This window comes from Nicotiana tabacum, chromosome 20 (genome assembly GCF_000715075.1).
Source record: "Nicotiana tabacum cultivar K326 chromosome 20, ASM71507v2, whole genome shotgun sequence".
In the NCBI taxonomy this organism is placed as follows: domain Eukaryota; kingdom Viridiplantae; phylum Streptophyta; class Magnoliopsida; order Solanales; family Solanaceae; genus Nicotiana; species Nicotiana tabacum.
In genome coordinates, this window is record NC_134099.1 from 9,271,546 (window position 1) to 9,289,313 (window position 17,768).

The window sequence follows — 17,768 nt, forward strand, 5'->3', positions numbered from 1 at the left end:
GGGTTACAAACCTAGAACAAACCTACAAAACACTAAGTGAGATAATATGACTAAAAGAACTAGACAAAATAAAGGATAGAAGGATTTGAGTCACAAGACGATGTCCGGATTACAACCCTGCAATAACCCGGACAACAGAAATGACGACAAACTAAACCACCAAAATCTCCTCTCCGGCTGACCAAGAACTGGAGCGTATTTCCAATTACCAAGCATGGAATCTTAGCCACTGAATTCTACATCAGCAATACTAGGACCTTCACAAGTCTTCATCACATTATTCTTAACAAATTGCTTTTGGGTTCCTTTTGCCAGCTCGTTCTTAAGATCAACCCCTAATAGCGCTGAAAGCTTAGTAGCACGTGGACCTCCAAAGCTCCCAGAAGAATTATCACATTCCTTTTCAGAATAAACCATACCCACCATATGTGTCTCATTATGCACAGGCGATGGACTTTGGCTAGTGTCTGCTGCATCTGGATTTTGCACGACAATGCCACCTGCATCAATAAGCTTCTGAATTGCTTTCTTCAGATTCCAACACTTCTCTATGTCATGCCCCGGGGCATCTGAGCAATATGCGCACCTTTGAGAAAAATCAAACTTCTTTGACAGAGGGTTTGACATTTTTATATGAATCGGCTTCAACATGTCCAAGTGCTTCAACTTTTGGAACAAACTAGCATATGATTCTCCAATAGGGGTGAAAGCCTTTTCTTTTTTCAGCAACCTCTCATTCTTAAATGCTTGATTGGGCCGAAAACCTGATTTAGGGGGTTTTGGCAGGCTCGTGAGGGCGGGTAAGACATTTGGGGAAGTGGTGTGGGCCATCGCGGGCCTTGTGGGTGTGGAGCATATGGTAGTGCATTGTGGACAGGGTACTGGGAAAGTGATAGTGCATTGTGGACGGGGTACTGGGAAAGTGATGTACGACTTTGGGAGTTCTGTGGGGAGAAATAGCATTGGGGAGGATTACAAGCATATCCATGAGGCCGACATTGAGGCTGAAAGCGTTTAGCAAGAACGACCACTGGACCCTGTCGTTGGCGGGGCTCACCAACATATTTTCTATCAATGGGAGGACTATCCCGAGCAATTTGTTCATTCCATCTGAGCCAAAAATCCCTAAAATGTTTCTTGGGTTTCTTTTTTATTTGAGATAGGGAGGAGCGGTCTGGGACAACACCTGATCTGTATTAAAAGTATCGAACAAAATCTTGAGTCATGTCACCCAATGTAGGCCACTTACCAACATCTTGACGATTATGCCATTCCAAATCTACCCCAGTCAGGCTCTCACTGAAGTACGCCATCAACAAATCATCTTTCTCGCCAACACTTCTCATTTTACTGCAATAATCCCTCAAATGGGCTACCGGATCCCCACACCCATCATATAATTTAAACTTTGGCACTTTAAACCCCGCAAGCAGACAAACGCCGGGGGACATAGACAATTCTTTGTAATACATGCTACCCTGATCTCTCATTCCTTACTTGTTATTTAAGGATTGTTCTATGCCTTTCGGCCTCCTAGGTATCCCATTTCACCCTTTTCTTCCTATGAACTTTTCATTTTCAACATGAGGTTCATCCCGCGGGACCTGCTTGTATGAGTTAGGAACCTTGTGGGCAACCTTTGAGGGGTACTATTGGGCATCGTAAGCTTTGAGTGGGTGTTCATTGTTGGGGATGGTGGATAAGACAGGAGGACAATTTTTGGGAAAGGTAATTGGAAGATGAGTGACAGAGCTACTAGGGTGGTTGGGAAAGCCATGATAAGCGGGTGGATTTGGAGAGTATGGGGGATCATCTGGCACTGGGACCGGTGTTTGGGTAAGGGTAGCATTTATGAAGCTAGGTGGTGGCGGGGGTGGTGCCTTCCCAGTCATCCAGGCCTGATACATGTCCGCCATGTGTTGTTTTAACATCTTTACCTCTTCAACCAACTCATTGTCCTGTTCAACCGACTGCTTCTAGGCACCAGTATCAACCAACTCAGTTCTGTTGTTGTCTGCCATTGCCTTTTGACTTTGTGTTGTAGAGAAGAGTTACCACTTTAAAAACCACAAACCAACCACCATTCTGCTATGAATATAACAAAATGAAGCCATCACGTTAGCGTTAGGACATTTAACATAAGATAATCTCACTTTATGTGCAATGCACCTAGCCACAGTTATCGGTTCTAAAAGGACTTCGATGGGTACAAAGGTCAGTTGGCATCATCCCAATTTGTTTATTTCAACCTCTCTTTATTTTTTTAGCACTTCTTAGCTCGCTCATTTTCCTTTCCCCTTTTCTTTCTGAGTGTCGCTCTTTTCTATCTTCCCAATTCTCACATCCCATAATTTCACCTCTTTTTTTTTCTTCTTTTTTTCCCCTTTTTCTCTTTTTTTCTTTTAATAATAAAAAAAATAATTTGATTGAACCCTATGTAGGTTGCCTACGTATCATGACGCTGCATGAATCAGATCTTTACGTAGTTCGGGAAGATCGAAAATAAAGTAAACAAACCAACGTTCTCTTTTTTCCCTTTTTTGACAATCTGATGAGAAAGGAGAAATAAAAGAAGCAAACCTCTTTTTGAATTTTTTTTCTTTTTGAAACAAATACTCTGCGGAAATTATTAAGGAACAAACCCTAGAAGAGAATCTTTTTTTGAACTTGCATTTGATATCCCTAAAGAAGGATTTCGAAGCGAGAAATGAACAAGATAAAAGATATTTTTGGATTTTAGTTTTTGATTACCTAAAAGGGAAATTCTAATGATAGACAAAAGATAAAGTATTTTTCTATGTACAATATCCTAAAGTTCTAATGAAAATAAAAAGATTTTTTTTTTATTTTTCACTAATTTCCCAAAGAAACACCTCAAAAGAAAATCTTTTTGGATTTTGGAATTAACACCTTAAAGAAAGCTTTTAAAGAAGTACTAAAATAAAATTCTCTCTTTTTTTTAATTTTGGTCCTAATATACTAAAGGAAACATAAAAACAATTCATTTTAAATCCTAGATATTAATTGCCTAAAGGAAAAACAACCTCGATTTTTTTTTCATTTCTAGAATTAGCATTCTAAAGAAAACTTATAACGGAAATATAAATGCAACATCTCTTTTTTTGGATTTTGAGTTACAACACATTTTTTCAAATATAAAGCAGAAAATACAATAACAAAAGACTTGACATTACTGTACAAAACTAGAAAGTAAAAGACGACATAAAATGAAGAACAGACTCAAAATATAAAAATAAAACAAATCTCCTTAAGCAACTCCTGACTGAGCGATCCTGACCGGATAGTGTCTGTCATGCTCAAACTTCTGTAAATAAATCCACACATGTATGAGAAAACTTTAACCAACACTATGTGAAATAATAATACTCATAATTGGAACTATTTTTGCAAAATGACTTATTTGGCCAAAAGGTGGCTAGAAGTACAAAATTTGGCTAAGACCCCGCAAAGCCAAGAACTTAAGATTTACTAGGAAGACCGAACCCTATGTGGGTTGCCTACGTATCCCGCCCCGAGAGACGAGAATCAGGTTCGCGTAGTTCGAGCAAATTGGATACGGGTGAGAATAATAAAAAAACCCATTAATTCATAGAAATCACATTTTTTCTTGATTTTTCTTGAAAAATGACGAAACATGCAAAATCTCTTTGGATTTTATTTTTCTCTTTTTTTTTTTTATTTTTAAAAAATGATGAAAAAGTACAAAATCTTTTTTTGAATTTTTCATGTTTTTTTTTGTCTTTTTCCTTACAAATGTAACAAAAAAACATAACTAGATCCTACTTGCATTATTTTCACACTTCCCTTCAATTTGTTTTTCTTTCTTCTTTCTTTTTTCATTGTTTTTCCCCCTTTTTTTCTTTTTTTCACTTCTTCATTTACTCTCAGTTATCATTGGTCCGCCAAATGAGCCTTTACCCTTGAATAAATGCAACATGTAGCACATAGGATGCATAAAATGGTCTGTTATTTTGGGTACACCTGTCCTAGACGAACCCAACCCCTATGTTGAGTCCCTTAAGTCAAATGCACATGATGCAAACAAACGTTCCTACCGGGGATCCGGCATGAGGCTGTATTATTCTAGGTTTAAATCCTGGGGTTTTGGTCTAGACTTGGGGTACCTGAGCGGACAATTGGGGCCGAGGAGGGGGCGACGTACCGGGAGCACTGAAGTCTACCCGGCCTTGCTGCTTTCCCAGCCTCATTCTGTTTGGTATAATTTCTATAGAAAAAGCAGGCTACGCGAACGTATGCACTATTTCCAGAAGACTTAGAGGGGTGGCGTAAGAAGACAGTAATATACAATTCAAACAATAATAGAGAAGTAAACAAATGACATTTAGTACAAAAAATTCACAAAATACAGTAATATTAGCAATAAATGAAGCCAAGTGAAAATCATTAACAAACTCGAATTCTTGAACCCTGAACCAGAGATTCTGGGTTTGATCCCCAGCAGAGTCGCCAGAACTATCACACCTCATTTTTACTTACACCCCATAGAGGGTATAAATACAAGGGAGTTTTTCCAATTAAAAGACAATCGAAACGGGATTTCTTTATTTAAAGATTCAGAGTTGCCACTTGGGATAATTTATGGTGTCCCAAGTCACTGGTATAAAATCCCGAATCGAGGAAAGTTGACTCTATTTACGGCCTGCGAGCACAGAAATTCGGGTAAGGAATTCTGTTAACCCGGGAGAAGGTGTTAGGCACTCCCGAGTTCCGTGGTTCTAGCACGGTCACTTTGATCATACTTGGCTTATTAAATTGTTCAATTACTCGTTTTAGAATTCATGTGCATCTACCCTTTACCTCTTTTAAATATTTAAAGAGTTAATTCAAGGTTATTTAAAACATATCGCAAGCTATGCCACATGAAATGCACCCGCGGTTCACGACACATTCTATTTAACCTTATTGTAATTAGAGCCGGGTCACATGAAATTCACCCCCGGATATATAAAGCCATGATACTCAATTTATTATTAAGAAAGCTTGTTTGGAGTTGCGCGAACGCATACTCCGAATTGGTTTTAGAATCGTAATTATGTTACGCGAACGTATACACAATCACGATGGTATTTTTTATTTATATTAAGACAAGAACGCGAACTTAACCTCAATTCTACTTTACCTCATCTAGAATCCAAGTCCAACTTCTTCACGTTTTGCAAGTTAACTCCCACAAATCTGGTGCTGGGAAGCCTTAAGCAATTGTCTCTTAACGAAGTGGCGAAACCCCATCCGAACAAATTATTTGCTAAGCAACATGCAAACAAGAATTACTAATAAAGTGAATATTATCAAGACATTCAAAACAAAATAGTGATGTAGTAACCCATACCATCAACAAACAGAGCACTCGAATTCAAACAATTGGTCAATATTCTAAAACATTTAACCCGCAACTCGCTTCATCTCATTTGAGATTTTACAAACTATTTTAACTTGCTAACTTGCCTCTCATAAAACTCATCCCATCCTATACGCACTCTCCTTACCCTATCATTGTTCTCCATTTACTCTTGTACAAATTAATATCTCTAGTTTTCTATAAGACTGCATACATTACCTTGTTAAAAAAACTTACATATAGGCTTTATAATGATGACATCTTCTAGTAATCTTTCCTCCAAAAGTATGGATGCTACCACCCAAAAGTACAAAGATATCATATTATCATAAGGGTGCGAGGTTCAGCAAATAAGAATGGAAGGAAATGAGAAGTCAACCATCCTCAAATCAAAACAATAAAACTTCAACCCAAGCACATCACCAAACAGAGAACGACAAATTAATGGAAGCACATTGTAAAGCAAAACAAAGTTTAAGAAAATGAGAAATACGATTATCCAGATCTGTAGCTATGCGTTACAGCCTTTTAACACCCCAACAATTAAACACCCAAACACTTTAATTCCGAACTAACAGGAGGAAAAAATGATAGCAATATCTAGTAACACCGTAAGAAAAGAGAAATCGGACATTTGTTCTAATTTCACATGCATCTAATCCACCCAACAATGACACCACAAGGTAAGAGGCAAATCAGAGAAAGAAATGAAGCGACTAATTAATACTAACATCTTCTTAATCACATACACATTCAAACTTGCTGAAACAAAGACTACATTGAACATCCACATGAACCGATTAAATCTGGAAGAGATAAACCAACGTTGCAAAGATGAACCTGAAGTTTATACGCAGTACATGAAGCAACAATTACAGTCGGACATCGACGCGGCTTCAAACAGAATCGTCAAAAATCGAATCAGATTTTCAGACTTAAACCTTCAACGGCAACCTCCAACGATCCGAACTCGGAAATGGCTCCAAACTTCGATTAATTCCATCGTTCTGAAATCAGAAACCCGAAGAAGAAATCTAAAACTTGAAACAAAACTCTTGAAAAAAACTAGTGGAGATGGAGTAAGGGTCTGCAATTTTCAAAGTTCATGCGTGCTTGGGGGGATGACCAAGAAGATGAATTTCAGAGAGGGGTCTCCTCTTTGCATTGTTGCGGCTGGTTCCGGTTTTCATTCCTCCAAGTGAAGGAGAAGATGAATCCGATGAGGGGGGTCCGTGTATGCTGCGCTGGCTTCTCTTGCTTTTTTGTTTTTTAGCCTTCCCCTCTTTTTGTCTTTTTATATTGTAGGTTTTTGGTAGGATTTTTAGGTTAAGGAGTATGAGCCTAGAAATTATGGGCTTGACAATTGTGGGCTAGGTCCAAAATTAAGCCTAAAATGAGTTGCTCGAGCTCAAGTTCTATTCTTTCGTTGCGAACGAGATTAAAAATACGGGCCCATTTATTAATTATTACTACTATTCAAATAATTATTAAAATAAAACTAATCATTAAAACAAATCTATTTTTGGTATTTTCAAATATTATATTAAAATAAAATTACGATACTATTGTTGTATATGTTGTTTTTTAAGATTAAAAATGACTACGAAACATTAGTGAACCTATTTTTGTAAATTTTGTTTTCTTCTAGTAAAATAGAGTAAAAGAGTCAAAAATTACTTAAAATATCTATATTATGCCTAAATTAAATATTTTACGCTAATATATAAAAAATCTTGGGGAGGGTCAAAAATCACATGTCTACACGCGTTATGAGTTATTGAGTGTGTTTTGACCTATGGCTTCAAGCCAAGTAGGGGAGTCTTCTATTGAGTCGTTGATTGCACGGTTATGTGCTATGTCGGTTCCAGTTTGAGACGTTTAGGTGAATCAGTTATGGCCTACGGAGATTGAGACCGATGATGGCTCGAGTAAAGGAATTTTTTAAACAAAGGTTATAAGATGCTTCACAGGTGTGTGAGAATCACGGAATGTCATAAGTTGTCATTGGTAAAGGATGCTCGGTGCATAGGGCAAGAAGTTGCTTGGTTGTAATGGGATGATGTCTCATTCTGCACTGTCAGAGTGCCAACGAGGCACGAATTCAGTTCGTTTGATCAGGCTAATTGCAGTTTGAATAGAGTGAATGACTCTCGAGAATGGTTCCAATGTGTTCAAGATTCTAAATGTAACAATGTCGTATTTTAAAGTTGTATATGTGGCTAAGGACTGAGTTTTCATTGGAAAATATCAAGACTTGTGGTGTTTTCTATAATAATTATGAGATTCTATGTATCAGTACCAGGAAGGTAAAGGTAACAGATTTAGATTCGCAAGAAGTTCTTCAGAGTAAAGTATGTTAAATGTGGTGCTTTTGGAAATATTTAAGGAGTATTTAGCGCTTATGAGCCTTAGACAGTGTGGTTTTATGCTTGGGCTTCGTGTGGTAAGTCTGGGTTGAGGAATTGTGGTGCTACAGCAAGAAGGAATATCAGGTTGAAGATAAACCAGAAGGAAACTCAGATAGATAGGATAGCTTGGTAGCAGGACGGATCGGTACGGTAAGGATATGATTAATTCCTTGAGTGTTTATGAGGTAATAAGTTTCTACGGGTATTTCGCGGCAATGCTCTTGGGTTTAGTGGCATGCATAGGTTGCTTGAGTTAGGAAGATTCAGTCCTGATAGACTTGTTTATGCAAAGGGGAGTCAGAAAGTTCTTGGTGGTTTCTACCTCGGTTGGAGATGTATATTTTCTGTGGGCATGAGGAGCATGGGATGTATAGTGATTTTCTTCTATATGGGATCAATGCAAAGTTCTTGACTAGTTGAGTACGTAGATATTTGTGGTTCAGAAGGAAGATGAAGTTCTCATGTTATCCAAAGATGATACGATATATGCGGTAGGTTGTGGAGGATTGAGAGTTGTGTGTGGAAGGTTACGGTTCAGTTCTGAACAGGAAAGTCATAAATTCTTAAGCAGCACGTGCAGTTTCAGATGATTAGAGGAATGAGCTTCAGATGATTAGGGGGATGATCTTCAGATGATTAAGGAAGTGGTAATGCTAATTGGGGTGATTTGACGAGGGTATGTGTTTCAGAAAAGGCAATGTGATTAAGTTGATGGTGCTTCGGTAGTATTGCATCACTTTCTTATTAGATAAAACTGCTGATATTTGAGTTTGCTTGGTGGCACAGGGGAATTTTAGAGTATCTCTCATGGAATGATTGGGTATTTAAGGTGTGGTATGCATTCGGACGGCGAAATTGGGATCAGGTATGATGATCCGTGTGCTATATGGAGTGGGAGACTGGGAGTTCTCATGTTTAGGCTATGTTGTGGTTGTGGATCGCGTGTATCAGCACTGTTTAGTGACTATCGGGGTTTGGAGACCCGAGCGAATTTTTTGTGCTGGGTATGTTAGATTTTGGATATGATATTGGGTTCAGACCGGTTGTCTCTGTGTTGTGTCATTCTGGACTATTATGCTAAGGAGGCGTTGTTGGCTATGCCGGAAAAGCCACGGATTGAGTGGCGAGGTTTGACGGATTATGTCCTATTAGAGTAGTTTTTATATTTCGAAGACCCAGCGGACGGCTGGGAAGGATTGTCTTTCTTATTTGGGCTCTTGTGATGGGTGTCAGTGTAGAGGCTTCTCATATTGATTCAGTTCCGGTGGTGAGTGACTTTTCGGATGTGTTTCTTGTGGCAGGGCATGTCGTCGGGCAAGGTTGTTGATTTCGGTATTGATTTGGTACTGGGCACCGTATTGTATGGCACCGGCAGAGTTAAGAATTTAAAGGAACAGCTTCAGGATTTCCTTGATAGAGAGTTCATTGGTAGGCCAATGTGGATGCGTGTTCTAACTTGAGTCAGCTTGGTTGGCGCCAAATTGTATTGTTGAGGGATGTGTTGATTCGATTGTTATTGAGCCTATTAGTAATCTGGGGAGATCTATGAGCTATTTTTCTATGTTGCGACATGTTATGATTTGTTGGTTATAGGCACCTATGGTGCGGTTCTATTGGGGTTTAATAGTATAAGTCGAGTGGGAAGAGAAATTGGGTGTTGCTCGGTGAATGGTGTATCGGCTATGTCTTTTCGGGTTTGTGTGGTGTAGGTTATTTTCTCTACCGTGAGTATGACGATTTGCTTTCGTTCCAGACATCAAATCATGCATGGTTGTCAATTTCGAGCAAAGTGACTTGAGGTGGTTCATGTAGAGCAGTGTTGGATAGGATCGCGCATTGCATCGAAGATTAGCGGAGGTATGACCTTGCGGGTTATATTCGTATATTCTGTTCCTATGATGTGAGACGGGTTCTCAGTCTTGAATTGTGGTGGTACTAGTGAACTTGGGGTACAACTCTCTCATTTGAGTCATTTTTCATGGTTTGAGTATGTTCGGACTATTGCTTATTGGTGCGCGTATTGTGCAAGTTGTGGCTTAGGCCTACATTGATATGTCATGTCACTGGAGGAGTGTGTTGGATTAACGGAGATCGTTGGGATCATTAATGAGTGCGAATGGAGTCGATTTCATCATGTTGGAAGGATAATATCGAGCTTCAGCTCAGAAATTTGTTGTGGTATTTGCCAAAGGAGAAGTGGCTTCATGAATGGTTGATCTGGGAAATAGTTATGGCATACCGCATGTTTTATTGGTCATTGGCAGTATATGAAAGTATTGGGATGAGACTTTAGTTGATAAGAGTTTTCTATTGGTATTCGATTGTTGTATGCAACTGCTGTGATTAGAAGTTATCGCTACAAGCATTTGAGTTATGTGGTATATCATATGATTGCACCTGAGACAGCAGATATGGTTTGTTATAGCTTGTTCGCACTTATTCACAGTATAAATGTGAGATTCTGATCGTATTGATGATTTTTGAAGTAGAAAAGTGGTTCTATGGTTTATGGACTAGGATGGATTGTGAAATTTCAGTTATATTGTGTTATTGAACCTATGTGAGATAGGGTGACGTGGGATCACCCCAGGTATGTGCATGGTGAGGTTATTCAGCAATTGGTTGTCTTTTGGAACAACTCTGGGCACGTTCGAGGACGAACATATGTTTAAGTGGGGGAGGATGTAACGACCCGACCGGTCATTTTGAACTTTTGCACTTTGCTCGCCTGTTCTCGAGCATGACTTAACCTGTGTGATATGTTATGACATAGATAAATAGTTGGTTTTGGTTTTCAGGGAAATCTGAATGAATTTGGAAGAACAATTCTCAGTTTGTAGCTTGAAATTAGAAAGGTTGGACCAAGATTTGACTTGCTTTTATATGATCTCGGATCAGAATTTTTATGATTTGGCTAGCTCGTTGGTTGATTTGGGACTTAGGAGCGTGATCGGTATGCATTTTGGAAGTCAGTGGAAGGTTTAGGCTTGAATTGTCGAAATTGAGATTTCGGCATTCTCCGGTTGATAGGTGAGATTTTGATATAAAGGTCGGAATGAAATTTCGAGTGTTGCAGTAGTTCCGTTGTATCATTTTGGATGTGTGTGTAAAATTTCAGGTCATTCGGACGTGGTTTGGTTGGGTTTTTGATCAAAAGCGTATTTCGGAAGATTTTGGAAACTTAGGCTTGAATCCGATGTGTTTTGGGTAATTTGATGTTGTTTGAGGTGTTTTGATGATTGGAACAAGTTTGAATAAGGTTTTAGGATGTGTTGGTGCCTTTGGTTGAGGTCCCAGGGGCCTCGGGTGAGTTTCGGGTGGTCATTCAGATCATTTTTGGAGTTTGTAAGTTGCAGAAATTGCAGGTTCAGTGTTGCAGAGAATTATCTCTTCGTGTTCGCGAGTGGAACCTCGCGTTTGCGTAGAAGGAATTGAGGAAGGCCAGAATTTAGCATTCGTGTTAGTGAGAGGGGATTCGCATTTGCGGAAGACTGGGAAGCAGTGCATCACCTTCACGAGATGGTCTTTGCGATCGTGTAGAGTAATTTGGGTCTGAGGGGTTTGAGGTCATTTGTTTATCGCGTTTGCGTGGAGGTGAGCACGTTTGCGAAGGTGTAGGAGGCAGAAGCATCGCATTCGTGATGGGTGTTACGCGTTCGCATAGGGAAAAAGTTGGTCAACGTAAGTTTGTGCTTCGTGAACGCGAGGGATTGACCGCGTTCCCGAAGAAGGAAGGTCAGACCTGGGCAGAATGTTTTTAATTCGTTTCATCCGCGAGTTTGGGGCTCATTTCCTCCATAGTTGGTCATTTTGAGAGCTCTTTGAAGGTGAATGAAGACGGATTCAAGGGGAAACGTTTGGAGGTAATAATTTCTGACTTAAAACTAGATTCTATTGTGAAATCCACCTTGAAAATCAAGGGAACTTAAGCTAAAATGGAAGAACTAAGGCTTGGAATTTTGGACTTTTGATTGGGGATTTGGAAGACCATTTGGGGTTGGATTGGAGAACGTTTGATATGTATGAACTCATGGAGAGATGAGGAACCCGTTGATGTGAAAATTTCTAAGTTTCGAGAAGTGAGCCAGAGGTTCGGGTTTTGCTAATTTTGGGATTTTTCGATTGTTTTCGCTTGGGCTTTGTTCCCTTAGCATATTGTGACGTATTTGTTTTGATTTTGGATAGATTCGACGCGCGTGGAGGCCAATTTGAGGGGCAAAGGCATCGCGAGCTAGAGATTTAACCGGTTCGAGGTCAGTAATGATTGTAAATGATGCTCTGAGGGTTCGAAACCCCGAATTGCACATCGTAGTGCTATATTGAGAATAGACACACCCTTGATGACGAGTGTGGGGTCGTACACTATTGGGGATTGTGACTTGGTCCGTCCCGGTTGATGGTTTTACCGTGTATTTTACTAAAACTTATTTATTATAATCATGAGTTGGGCCGATTACCATATTTGGGCTTCATGCCAACTAGAACCCTTTGGGAATTTTTATTACTATTTCCTCACTATTTTGACTTATTAATTGAACTCAGTCATGTTATTTTCCATTGTTTTACTACTTAGTCATTTACTCCGTTTTGAGACTTAAATGATATTTTAAATGATGTTTGGGCTGAGAAATACTATTTTACTACTGCCCGAGGGGCTTGTGAGTATTTTTGACTGAGTAAGGCCGAGGGCCTAGTTGTGAGGAAACACTGATACTGATTTGAGGCCGAGGGCCTGAGATATGTACGCCATGAGGTGGCTTGTTGATATTGTTTATGAGGCCGAGGGCCTGAGATATATACGTCACATCTGCTAATATGGTGAAGATGAAGGCCTTGATGGTTATAATATTTGTGCTACATTTCCTTGCACTTAAACGAGTAGCAGGAACATTGATGAACTTCAATTCTACTCGCAAAAGTAATCAGAGCCTCGCACAAAGGAATTTTTACCGTTGGGATGGTGGCATGAGAATGAAAAACAATTTCATGTTCTTTTCGCTATGGTTCGGGACGTGCTGAATGTGCCAATTTCAACTGTTGCATCAGAGAGTGCATTTAGTCAAGCAAGACAACAACTAGGAGACACTCGTCACTCATTGGGAAGCAATGCTTTGGAAGTTTTAGTATGTTTCAGAGATTGGATTAGGATCGGAACGAAGAAATCAAGGACGTAAAGATGTTGATAAACCAGAAGACTTTGAATTTACTCTTTTTTCGTTAATTTAATTGTTGTTAAATGTAAACTTTAATTTGCAAGTTTGAAATAAAAAAAATAACTTGCAAATTATAAGTGTAATTTGTTTTATCTTCGTTGTATTCTATTATCTTAAATTCTTAATGAAATATTCAAATATAAGGATTTTAAAGCCTTTGCATCCTTTATTCAAATACTCTTTTTATAAGATTATTTTTTTGTTTTATATTTTTACTTTATATTAATATAAATTACGATAGTTATACAAAATACAATAAAAAAATTTTAAAATAAATCCGGCCCGAAACAACCCCTTAGACCTGGAACCGTCCCGATTCCATATTTAACCGGATGGGTCCAGACCCATTAAATCCGGTATAGAAAAATCAATAACCGGCCCGGATTGACGATTAACGGTCACTTTTTTTCTCGATCCGGCCTGGCCCGGCCCACTCCTTTGACACCTTTAGCCAAGTTTCAATTATGGGGGTTTAACGGGCTAACCGGGCCGGTCCGGGCCTCCCTTTTTTGGACCCGTATGGATTATGGTCCGGGCCGGTTCCGGGTTGGTTCTTAACGGGTTTAACCGGGTAAAAACTAAACCGTACGGGTTACGGGTTGTGAGGGCCGGGCCGGGTTTAGTGTAATTTTAATTTTGTTTTTTTGAAATTTTGTATAAATATTGTAATAAGTAGTGTATTACAAAGTACTAACATAAAGAATACAAGAAAGATGGGGAAAAATGCACTTATTGCAAGTGCTACTTTTATTTCTTAATTCAAATTTCAAACTTACAAATTGAAAGGTTTACATTTTTTTCAACAGGTAAAATAGTAAATTCAAAGGTTTTGCATTGCCTTAGTAAGTTCATCATAATCAATATGAACCGATTAACCTTCTTCTGGAGTGTTAAATTTTGATGGGTTTCCATGTGTTAATATATCTCCAAGTTCCTCGTCTTCTGGGCTATCAACATCTTCACGTCCTTGATTTCTTCGTTCCGATCTAATGCAATCTCTGAAACATACTAAAACTTCCAAAGCATTGCTTCCCAATGAGTGTCGGGTGTCTCCAAGTTATTGTCTTGCTTGGATAAATGCACTCTCCGATGCAACAGTAGAAATTGGTACATTCAGCACGTCCCGAGCCATAGAGAAAAGAACAGGATATTGCTTTCCATTCTCACGCCACCATCCCAATGGTGAAAATTCCTTTGTGCGAGGCTCTTTTTTCTTCTGCAAGTAGAATAGAAGTTCATCAATGTTCCTGCTACTAGTTTGAGTGTTAGAAAATGCAGAAAAAATATTAAAACTATCAAGGCCTTCTTCATCATCCACAGTAGCAGAAGTGGTACAATGCATAGTTGGATTAACATTGCCTACATTAAGAGCAGCATCATCAATTACATTTGCATAATAATTATATAATTGTTGTAAATATTCATTTAGCTTGTTCATACAAGTATATAAATCTGGGGTTTCAGTTGGTCCAACCTCCATATAAGTATATAAAGCATTCATTAATTGGTGACAATCAGACATCTTAATAGAAGGATTTAAAACAGCACCAATTAAGTAAATCGGAGGAATTGGAAACAAATATTTTTTGAATTTTGCTTGCATTTTTTCAACAACATCCCTATATTTTTCTTTCTTCTTAAATTCAAAGAGTAGAAAAGAAATTTCAGCTATATGTACTAAAGCCATAGTAACAGTAGGGTAATATGCTCCAGAAAACTCAACAATAGCTGTATAAAATTTATGTAAAAATTTAACAACATCATTAATGACCTCCCAAGTACCACTTGTTAGCATACGATTTGGATCAGTACAATGCGCATTAGCAACTTCAGTTATTGGGAATTTATATTTGTAGCAATATTTTAAAAATATATATGTATAATTCCATCTAGTAACAATTTCGTCTGGCATGAATCTGGGTTTAAGGTTATACTGGACACACTTATTCTTAAATTCCTTTATTCTAGATTGTCTATTATTCCCTTGAATAACACCAACTGCTCTTCTAACATGAGTAATCTCAGTCGAAAATAAATCAAGGCCACTTTTAACAATTAAATTATAAACATGACATGCACACCTAACATGAAAAATTTCCTCAAGAGGTGGTTGCAAATGCAGTTTTAATATTGAAATTGCGGCATTATTGTTAGAAGCATTATCAAAAGACATACACAATACTTTTTGCTTGAGATTATAAAATTCAACAACTTCACAAATAGTACTACTTATAAACGTAGCTGTATGACTCTGATCTTCATCATATCTAAAAGCGATAATACGTTTTTGCATACAAGTAGTATCATCTATCCAATGACATGTAATTATCAAATAATCATTTCTATTAACAGCATGGCCAATATTAGAAGTTAGAGAAACTCTACAAGGAAGGTGGCTAAACAAATAACGTATGTATGTTTGATATTGTCCATGAAGTCTAAATATATCAGTTCTACAAGTACTTCTAGGGATACCTTTAAATAAAGGATTGTAAATCCTTTGAATATACATAATAAGATATGATGAAGAAGCAAAAGAAAAAGGTAGATAACCCAAAGCAATCATTTTTGCTAACTCCTCACGATCCTTCATTTTATCATATTTCACTAGACCTCCAGTAGTAGGGTTAAGAGTTGTTTGATTTCCATCACCATCAGCGCCCCATTCTATGGGATGCTCAGTTCTCATATGTCTACTAAGCGTCCCAGTCCCCCCTAAATTTCCTCCAGTCAAATGTTTAAAATCACCTTTACAAAGTTTGCATTTAACTCTATCAGTACCTTCTATTATTTCAAAAATATTCCAAACCTTACTTCTTTTTCTACGATTAGTAGTCGGAGCCACAGGTGGTCTACTTCTAGTGCCACGACCACCACCCCTTGTAGCAACCCCAATACTACCAACTCCAACACTAGTAGGTGTAGCTGGTATCTCATCTTCCATTCCTATTTCATTATCTTCTATTCCAAAATCTTCTTGTAATTGTTCATAATCTATATCTAAATTATCATTAGGCGATGATTCGGAAACATGTGTAAATGATAATGGGTTATTACTATTACTACCAGATGCTGAAGGACTATCTCTTTTTTTATTTCCCCTACCAGTAACTCTTTTACACGCTCTTTTAGCAGCATTAAACATATTGTAAAAGTTAAAGTATAAGCTAAAATTAAATATGCAATTAAAATAGTAAATAAGAGAAAGAGTTGGAGGGAGTGCACCGAATTCGCCAATAAATTGAGCACTTGATTAGGCAATCCCGAGGTTACCACGAGCAACTGTCAAGCAAGTATTTCAATTTTGAACTTCAGTTGTTCAAAGTTCAAACTTCAAATTCCGAATGACAAAACACGATAAATTAAATTCAAGAAAAGAGCTCCAAATAAAATTAGATTGAAAACTTGAATTCTTGCAAATTGGAGAATGAGAGAAATTGAGATTGAGAAATGAGTAATGAGTGAAGAAATGAAGAAGAGAGGGGGGTATTTATAGTTTTAGAGAAGGTTAGTTTTGTAAATTGAAAAAGGGTTAAAAAATTTTAAAAAAAAGGCTATTTGTGCAAATTTTTCCGTTGGCCAACAGACCAAAACATGGTCTGACCGTTGCCAACGGTCTGTGGGGCCCACAAGTCAGAAAAATTTTAAAAAAAACTAGTCGTTTGAACCGGTCCGGTTAACCTGATAAGAGTTACTGTTCACTCTACCGGGTTCAACCGGTTCCGGTTACCCATTTGGGCAAGATGAACCGCGCAAACCCCCCAAACCCACTTACCCAGCCCAGCCCAGCCCCTTTATTACCGGTCCGGGCCGGTTCCGGGTTATACCGGTCTGGACCTGTCCGGAACCGGTCCAATCCAGCCCGTTTAACACCCCTAGTTTCAATATCTGTTTTTGTAAGATAGTTTGTTATTGGCAAGTTGGAAGTGGGATTCTTCCCACATCAGAAGAAAGAAGTTCCGTGCCTGTTATGTGAAACACCTTCGAGACCGACCTTACTCGTACCGTGCCTGTTAGCCTCGGAACTGATCATTATGAAATAGCACTCAACAGGCACGAGATTGACTCAACAGGCACGAGATCCTAAAGTTAATTATTTTTAACAGAAAAATCAAATTTATTTGAATTTTAAATTCAAAGTTCGAATAAATAGTCGTGTCTGTTTGTGAAACAAGACATCTTTTCGGAAAGGGTCTATTGGTTACCTATAAATACACAAGAATTCCAACGAAGTGAAAATAGAAAATCACAAGTGTTATTGCAGGCTTTGTTGTATCCTGAAGAGAATCGTTTTGTATTTTCCCTAAATTAGTATACAGGCGATAACTCTTTAAGGACAGTCGATTTTCACGCCTCAAAGTCAATTTTGTTTATTATTTTCTAACAATCTTAAAGAGTTATACTGCTATGGAGAAATTGATGTCTGTTGTTGAGAATCTGAAGGAGTTCATCAAACTTGATCGCTTTGATGGAACGAACTTTACCCGTTGGAGAGACAAGATGATATTCTTGTTGTCCGCTCTCAATATCTACTATGTTCTTGATTCTGCCTTGCCTCCGATGCCTGAGCCCACAGCAGAAGATTCTGACGTAGTCAAGGAAGAAAGGAAGAAACGAGAACATGATGAATTGTTGTGTCGCGGCCATATTCTGAATACTTTGACAGATCGACTCTATGATCTTTACTGCAATCTGAAGTCGCCAAGAGAGATTTGGACTACTCTATAAACTGCATACCAGAATGAAAAATGAGGTATTGACAAATTC

General features: G+C 38.3%; 1 long non-coding RNA gene across 1 annotated transcript; it reads right to left on the reverse strand.

The window, feature by feature from the left end:
- Positions 1-3,100: 3,100 nt before the first annotated feature.
- On the reverse strand, positions 3,101-6,654 carry LOC107765307 (uncharacterized). Its single transcript, XR_001643412.2, has 3 exons — positions 6,221-6,654; positions 5,162-5,287; positions 3,101-3,325 (listed from the first exon to the last, which is right to left on the reverse strand). It is a non-coding gene; the product is annotated as an uncharacterized LOC107765307 (long non-coding RNA).
- Positions 6,655-17,768: the final 11,114 nt, after the last annotated feature.